Raw genomic sequence first — 9,076 nt, 5'->3', positions numbered from 1 at the left:
CCTCGCTCTCAGTTCTCTGTCAGTTTTCTCACTCCATTTGGTGCTTGGCTGAGTTCTTTATCTCTTCATTTGATGTTTTAGGGTTTCAGGATTGTTGTTTTCTCTGTTCGGCTTAGTTTTTCGGATCTTTGCTGTGTAGAGACGGTGTGGTGCTTCTGCCTAGAGCACCATTTTGCCAGAAGTCCTCGGCCATTTTTTTAAGTGTATATCTTCCAGTAACAAAATTCTCTTATTTTTCCCTTCATTCCTGAAGGATAATTTCTCTAGGTATAGAATTCACAGTTGACAGTTGTTTCCTTTTAGCACTTGAAAAATGTTGTGCCACTTCTTTCTGGCATTCATAGCTTCAGATGAGAAATACATTGGCATTCAAATTTGTATTTCCCTATACAGGGCCACTATGAGTTGGAATCAACTCGATGGCACACAACAACAATAACAGCATAGGCAATGTGGAGCCCTGGTGACAAAGTGGTTAAGAGCTTGGCTGCTAATCAGAAGGTTAGCAGTTCAATCCACCAGCTGCTCCTGGAAACCCTATGAGGCAGTTCTACCTTGTCCTATAGGGCCACTATGAGTTGAAATCAACTCGATGGCAATGGGTTATAGGTAATGGGTCATTTCTTTCTAGCTACTTTTTAGACTGTTTCTGTTTTCAGCTTTCAGAGGTTTAATTATGATGTGGCTAGGTATGGATTTCTTTGAGTTTATCCTATTTGTGATTTCCTCAGCTTCTTGAATCTGTATGTTTATGTCTTTTTGCAACTTTGAGAAGTATTCAGCCACTATTTCTTTAAATACTCTTTCATTCCATCCTCTCTTTTTCCTTTCTTTTGGAAACTTTGTTGATGCAAACAGTGGATCTTTTGTTATTGTCCTACAGGTTTCTGAGACTTTATTCATTTCTTTTTAATCTATTTTCTCTCTGTTCAAATTGGGTAAATTCTATTGCTGTCCTCAAGTTCACTGATTCTATCCTCTGTCATTGCTCTACTATTGAGCTCATCAAGTGATATATATATATATAATTTCATTTTCATTTTTATAATGTTCATTTAGTTATTTTTAAAAAACTTCTACTTCTTTGCTGACATTTTCTATTTTTTTCACCAGTTTCAAGAGATTTTGCAATTGCTGTTTGAAGCATTTTTATGATGGCTGCTTTAAAAGCCGTGTCAGATAGTTCTAACATCTTATTCTTCTCCATGTTGAAGTCAGTTGATTGTCTTTTCTCATTCAAGTTTTGATTTTCCTGGTTCCTGATGATAGGTGATTATCAATTGTATCCTGGACATTTTGGTTATTATTTAGAAGATTATGGATCATGTTTAAATCTTCTATTTTAGAAGACAGTCTCCTTGTTTAGGTTTAGCACACCAGTCCTGGCTACTTTTGAGAGCTTTGGCTCCATGATTTAAATTCAGAGCCTATGCTGTGCTATTTTGGCTTTCTTGGTTCATCTAGTGCTGCTGGTACTCTGACTAATCCTTGCTAGTGCCACCTGCCAGGGTGGAAGACATGAGCAACCCTAGCCAGGCTGCTTAAGTGCCTCTAGCTGGGGGAGATGAATGTCCATCCCATAGGCATGGAGAACACTTCCTAGGCTCTGGGCTTCTCCTTGTGGTGAGATTTACCCCTGCCAATGCCCCTGGCCACCAAGCCATACGGTGTCTCTAGGTAGGGGAAGGCATTTTCTGCCTGTTGGGAAGAAGAGTGCCTCCCAGCTGGGATATTTTTTTTCGTGGAATTTCTTCCTGCTGATGTCCTCATCTGCCCAGTTTTTCTAGGTGGAGGAGGTTTTGTTTTCATTTTCGTTTCGTCTTTTTTCAAAAAAAATTTCACTTAAACACTATAGAAGTAGCAGAAATATATTCACCTACCTTTGGATACAGGAAACTGAAGCTGTCTTCGAACATTCTCTTCTTCCTAGAATCTTATAGAAAAAGTCATGCACTGGCAATCTGGACATGTGGGTCTGACATTCAGGTTGCTGTTAGTTAATGAGGTTTGTGATCTCTGACCACTCACTTCATCTTTCTAGACTTTCATTTCATTTTATCTGATCTTTAGGGACAACAGTTCATTATCTAAATTAGTTCATTCAACAGACACTTATTTAGGACCTCTTGTATGCAGGTAGGAGTCCCTGGGTGGTGCAAATTGTTAAGCATTTGACTACTAGCCCAAAAGTTGGCAGTTTGTACCCATCCAGAGACACCTCAGAAGATAGGCTGGGCAATCTGCTTCCAAAAGGTCACAGTCTTGAAAACCCTATGGAGCAGTTCTATTCTGCATGTATGGGGTCACCGTGAGACAGAATCTACTCAACAGCAACTAACAGTGAACAGTTTGGGGCTGGGCAAGCAAAGACAAACCTCAAGAAGCTCACAGAAAAGACAGAATGTTCCATGAGGGCAGGGACTGTTTTTGCCTTGTTCACTGTTGCTCTTGCTACTCTACAATATGGGTATAATGGTTCAGATTATATGTCAACTTGGCTGGGCCATGATTCTCTGTGTTTACATGTGATCACTCCCATGATGGGATCTACTGCGAGTAGCCAATCAGTTGAAAGGGAGTTTCTTTGGAGGTGTGGCTTGCATCTGAATATAAGCAGATGTTCTGGCTTTTTGCTCACTCTGGATCCTGCAGCTGCCTCCTGTTCATCTGACCTCTAGTTCTTGTTACTTGAGCTATCAGCTTATCTGCCAATCTTGGGATTCATCAATATTCGCATCCTGTGAGCCGGAGCCCTGCTCTCCAACTTGCCAATCTTGGGTTTGCCAGCCCCTGCAGCTACATAAATTAGGAGAAGCCTTGCAGTCTTGCCTGCCAATCTTGGGATTCTTCGATCTTCACAGCCTGTGAGCAAGGGCCCTGCTCTCCGACCTGCCAATCTTGTTTTTGCCATCCCCTGTGGCTACATGAATCTGGAGAAGCCTCTATCCTGATCCATGGACTTGGGACGTTCCAGCCTCTGTAATCACATGAGCCATTTCCTTGATATAAATCTCTCTATATATGTATTTATATGCTTTACTGGCTTTGCTTCTCTAAAGAACTCAGCCTAAGACATTTGGCATGTAAAAGGTGGTATATCAGTCAGGTTTCAATCAGGAAAATGGAAGCTACTCTAAATATTTTGAGTCAAGAGTTATTTAGTGCAAGGAATTGGAATTTTACACTCCTATATGAAAATCTATAGCTATTGAAAAGTCAAGAGGTGACTTTGAGTAGATTCTGAAGTATAAGGATCATACTGATGATTCCAGCTGTCTGTTCTCGGATGCTGCCCTGTTAAATAATGGATTCCCCATCTCTTCCACCTTCTAAATCTTATGTGAATGTCTTCTTATTGTCAGATATCTAAACCAGAATGATTTGTGGAAAGGGATTCTGGGTCATAAATAAGAATGTAGGATAAGCAATATGAATAGACAGTGGATAATAGATTATGCTCTATTTAACATCCACCATTTCACTTGGATAAATATACAGTATATAAGCAATAAATAAAATGAGACATATGTACAAATATTCAAAATACAGTGTGATAATTTATTATGGTAGTCACACTTAGAGGGGGCTATGTGAGCAAAGGGTGGTGGGATAGGGGAGAATATGGTGCAAGTCAAGGAAGACTTTGTGAGTAAGGGCTGTATCAGATAAGGATAGATTTAGCTGGGAGTAGTAGAAAATTCCAAAATAACAGTGGCTTAAATTTCTCTCACACTAGTAAAAATTTATAGCTGTTCAATCCAGGACTGGCGTGGTGCTCCAAAGCGGCAGGAATCCAGACTCCTTCTATCTTATTTCCCCACCCACTTTGCTTCCCTTTCTTTCATGATTCAAGATGGTTGCTGAAGTTACAACCATTACTCACACATTCCAGTCAGTAAGAAGGAGGAGAGGAGGAAGAGCATTGTTCTTTCCCTTTACATATACTTCCTGGAAAATGTGCTCATTGCTTTCCCCAAATATCACATTGTCAGAACTTGTCACATGTCCTTCCTCTCCCCAGCTTCAGGGGAGACTGGGAAATGTGTTGATCCTAAGCATATATGTGCCCTGCCAAGTTCAGAGTTTGCTACTACGGAAGAAGGAGAAATGTATGGAGGCAAGAGAACTTTCAGATTTACATTCGCTAATTGTGTAAACTCTGCTAGTTGAAGGAGCCATCCCTTATTACAATTCTCAGCTGAGACCACATCGCATCTTTAAATACTGTGGAAATGACTCATGAGGTAGAGACTGCCCCAACACAAGAGATTTGGATGAACTGTTCAGGACTCTTTACTTCTGTGGGTCTGTGCTTCTTTGATCATAAAACAAATGCTTTGGACAAGATGGTCTCTAAGATCTATCCCCTCAAAAAATCCATACATGAGAGAGAAACTTTTCATTATTAGTGCTTGGATGGAGTGGGGAGATATATAAATCATTCCTTGTAGGAGTTAATACAAAGAGTTGGAACCTATAGCTTCTATATCTGCACTGTCCAATATGGTAGCAACTTGTTACATGTGACTATTGTGCACTTGAAAGGTAGCTAGTCAGAAGTGAAGGGTGGTGTAAGTGAAAAATACACCTTGGGGTTAGTATGAAAAGAAAGAATGTATCATATCTAATATTTTTTTTCATTGATTACATGTTTAAATAATATTTTAGCTATGGAAGACTAAATGATATCTATTATTAGTTTTATCTGTTTCTTTTTATTTTTTTAATGTAGCTATCAGAAAAATTAAAATTATATATATATGACTTGCCTTTGTGACTCACATTGTATTTCTGTTAGTCAGTGCTGATCTATATTAAGAGTTGGCTACAGGAACCAATTTCCAATTTGAATTTGATTACATGCATTAGCCAAGATCAATGATCAAGTGTCTTAGAAAAATCTTAACATGTACTTAAAATAGTATGTATTGTCAGATGTCTAAGTAACTCCTTAATGTTCAAGATTAACAGAAATAGCAAAATCCATTGAGACATGTGTTTGTATATAAGTGAATTTGAGAAGTGCATCTATAAGTTATACATATAAACCTGAGCCCACAGGCTCAGAGCTTGGAAAAAGAAGTATATCTGACTTAGTGAATTCAGGATGTTGGTGAGGATTAAAATGAATGAAAACTGAAAATATGCTTAGTGCACTGATAACGTGTTTTTCCAGGCTACTGACTCCCAAACCTGCCATCAGTTGAATACTGAGAAGTAGAAAAGATGTAAGAAAGAAACCTGGCATGCAGAGGATAATAAAATTTTCCTGAGGGAGAATCAATAAATTTAGCTATTTGACACTAGTGTTGTGGGTATATGTGAGTGCGATCATAGATGCCCATCTGCCATCTAGGTTAATGGATGTGGCCTAGAAAAGATCTGACAAACTCCAAATAGCATGGAAGTCCCCCATGTTCTGACTCCAAATTTCCTCTGTAGTCTCCTCGGTGAACATACCGCTCCATGCACCCTTTTCCCAAACAACCTGGATGATTTATTATTGTTATTGTTAGCTGCCGTGAACTCACCAGAATGTTCGAGTCCATCATTGTGGCTATTGTTCCAGTCCATCTCACCAAGGGTCTCCCTTACCCTCATTGGCTCTATTTAACTTCTGCCAAACATCCTACCAGTCTTTCCTTATGCTGTTCCTTCACATAAAGATATCTTTGTTTCCCTTTACTACCTATCAAGATTTTATTCACTCTCTAAGACCTAGCTCAAATACCAAATACAACTTCCATTGAAGGCTTCCTTTTCTTTCAGTAATTCATTCACAAATATTATTAACAGTCTACAAAATGCTGGCCATATTCCAAGCCCTGGGGTATAGAGATGAACAATACAGAGTTCTTGCCTTCAAAAAGTTCATGACCTAGCAAGGGAGACAAGGAAGAAAATAAAAATGCACCGCAGAGTGTGAGAGATACTATGAGATGGGTCCATTCTCCACTCTGCTATCACACTGATCCTTCAAAAATGCGGTTTGATTAGACCACTACTTTTCTTAAGACCTATCATTTGCCAAATATACACAAGATCATCTGGACAAGGATGCGTCCCAGCATCGGTCAAACTACCTGGGTATGAATCTTGTCTCTGCCACTTACTAGCTATGTGACCTTGGGCAAGTACTGAAGTCTTCTGGGCATCATTCTTCTGAAATGTAAAATGGGGACGATAATAATAATTTCTTCCCAGGATAATTGCATTAAAAGAGGTAATATGCATAGAATCATGTACATTATAAGTACTCCACAAATATTAGCTATTACTATTATTAACAAGAAGGTTAAAAATTGCCTAAACAACCATCAATAGGGGCTTAACTATATTAAAAGATTGAGGTTGTATGGATCAACATAAAAATAGCTTTTTTAAAATATGCTCCCCTTTGAGTGTTACAGACAATGTGTGTGTAGTTGTACATGCACAATAGAAAACTTCTAGAAGGATCTCCAGGTAATTTTTAATAGGCATTGACTCTAAGGAAGAAACTGGAAGTTTAAAGAAGCCCCAGTAAGGAACCACAATAGTATAGTTGAAAGAAAGGAACTAAAAATGTCTTGTACATCTAGCATATGACATTTAATAGGTGAGAAATAGATTAAGCTCAGAAACAGTTAATTAAGTAGCATAAGATCACATCTCAGAGATCACTGGAGCTGGGATTCACACCTAGATGCACTTGACGTCACCAAGATGGACTCAGAATAGAAAGCACGAAAGCGTTGTGCACAATATCTGGCATGTAGTAAGTCCTCAACTCATTCCTTGAATTGAATTGCTGCTTCCTTCTCTATTTCCGCTAGATATCACTCCTAGGCTAACTAAAATGTCATTCTACCCAATATCTACTGCCTCTGGACTTTCGGAGATAAGGTTTACCTGATATTTGTAGGAGAAGCACATCTAAAAAATTCCATTTCTGAAAGCTGTACACTCAGGTGGAGGAGGTAACTAGCCAGCCACGTTAATGTGTGTCCTCCTGTTTACTCCCTTCGTTCTGAAACCTCACGTGGCCTCTTTGTTAAGGTGGTCATTAATCCAGAGTGGGAGGGAAAGAGAGAGACTTAGAGGGAAATTATTCATAATTGCAGCTCTCTATTAGTATGTTTTTCTCTGCGACCTGGAGCTGAACATTGTGAAATGTATTTGTTCCCAGTGCAAATTTAAATGTGAATTAAGTAGCGCTGTGAGGCTGAGTTATTTGAGGACAAGGCTGTTCTTCAACTCGTGTATGGAATTGTTGCCTGAAAATACCCACCTAAGTGAAGATGCCTCCTGCCTTGATGGTAGGGGCACACCTTAAGGTACTAACTTAAATATCAGCTCTGCCGATGTTAACTAGCTGGTGGCCTCTGGAAATTTCTGTGGACTACAGTTGGTTTTTTTGTTTTGTTTTGTTTTGTCTTTAAAATGAGAGGATCTCAAACTCAAAGTCCACAACTGGCAAGTAGGGCATCTAAATGATGACTGACAGGGAGTTGATGCCCAATCTATAGACGGAAGGCCCTCCTTAGTTCTATTGGGATATGTGAGTCTAGTGTTACAACATTTTTCTGATTTTCATGTGGAATCTAACAGTTTTTAAATGATGGAAGTTAATTTAAAAAAAATTTTTTTAAATTCTGTTTGGACCTAACTATACAAGGTCTGCCAGCCACCAGTTAGAGATCTCATTTTAGAGGATCTGGAAGGTTCCTTACTATTAAGTGATTTTGTGATAGCTGAGAGAATAAAAAGTATTGCACTAACTCCCTTGCAGTGGTCATAATGGCACTGAGATGTGGAGTGGGGAGCTAGAAGCCCTTGGCTGACCTCAATTTCCAGCACATAGTTGTGATGTGATTCGGAGCAGGTCATCTAACCTCAGTTTTCTTGTCTGGAAAATAGCAACAAGAACACTTTTCTTGTCACACTGGTCTGTTGTGAGGATTAAAAAAAAATGTATGAAGTGTGCTTAAAGTTGTAAATGTAATACAATAATAGATAGGTAGATAGGTAGGTGGATGGGTGGATGGATGGATAGACAGATAGATAGACAGCTGCAGTTGAGTCAACCCTGACTCATAATACTTATGTACAATAGAAAGAAATGTTGCCTGATCTTGCATCATCCTTATGATCACCAGTATGTTTGAGTCGCAGCTATTATGCCTCGCCCTCAAGCTCACCATCCCTCTGCAATGCAATAGGAACATGAGATTATCAGGATTATTGTTTCAAGATAAAGATGCCAAGGACTCACTGTAAAGAAACTGGTGAAGCTTATGACAGGAGGAATCCAGATTCAGAAATACATGAAGTTATTAATTATAACTAACTTATATTGGACTCTCCAGCCATCCATTCATCTACTCATCCATCCATCCATTCGTCCACCCACCATCCATCCATCCACCCACCCATCCATACATCCATCCATCCACACATCTGTTGAATATTTACTAAGGGCCTACTGGGTACTGGGAGCTTTTCTAGGCACTGAAGATACAGCGATGAATGCAACAGACTGAGTCGTTACTCTACAGAACATACATTCTAGTGAAGTGGGGAGAAGAGGAAGTAGACATAATAAACAAATACATAAATAGTATATAATATAATTCAGGAAATGATAAGTGTTATAAAGAAAAATAAAACAAGATGAGGGTAGCAAGAGTGGCAGAGGGAACTGTTCTATATAACATGTCTAGGACATTTTGTTTGCTAAGTACAGGACAAAAACATGATCGCACGTGATTCTCACCATCACCCTCTGAAGTGGGTGTTAGTGCCCCAGAGAAAAAGAAATGAACGGTAGGAAATTAGTTATCCAAGAGTCAGACTGAAACTCAAGCCCATCTGACACCAAAGCCCAAGTTCTTGACACACTCTCCAGTCCCAGTATTTGGGCCAGTCAGAACTGAGCTAGATAGACCCTGGCTTGTTGCTGTTATTTTTGCTCCAACACAAACATTTAAAAAGTTCCTATGATTGTTGATGTGTTGTGAGATTGTTAACCATTGTCATAGGGCAACATTTGTAGTAACTGTCAAATGGGAGACTATTTTGTCCTGTAAGCCTTCAT

The sequence above is a fragment of the Trichechus manatus genome, unplaced genomic scaffold (assembly GCF_000243295.1).
Source record: "Trichechus manatus latirostris isolate Lorelei unplaced genomic scaffold, TriManLat1.0 scaffold00003, whole genome shotgun sequence".
Classification (NCBI taxonomy): Eukaryota; Metazoa; Chordata; class Mammalia; order Sirenia; family Trichechidae; genus Trichechus; species Trichechus manatus.
Note: the sequence above shows the minus strand (reverse complement) of the source record.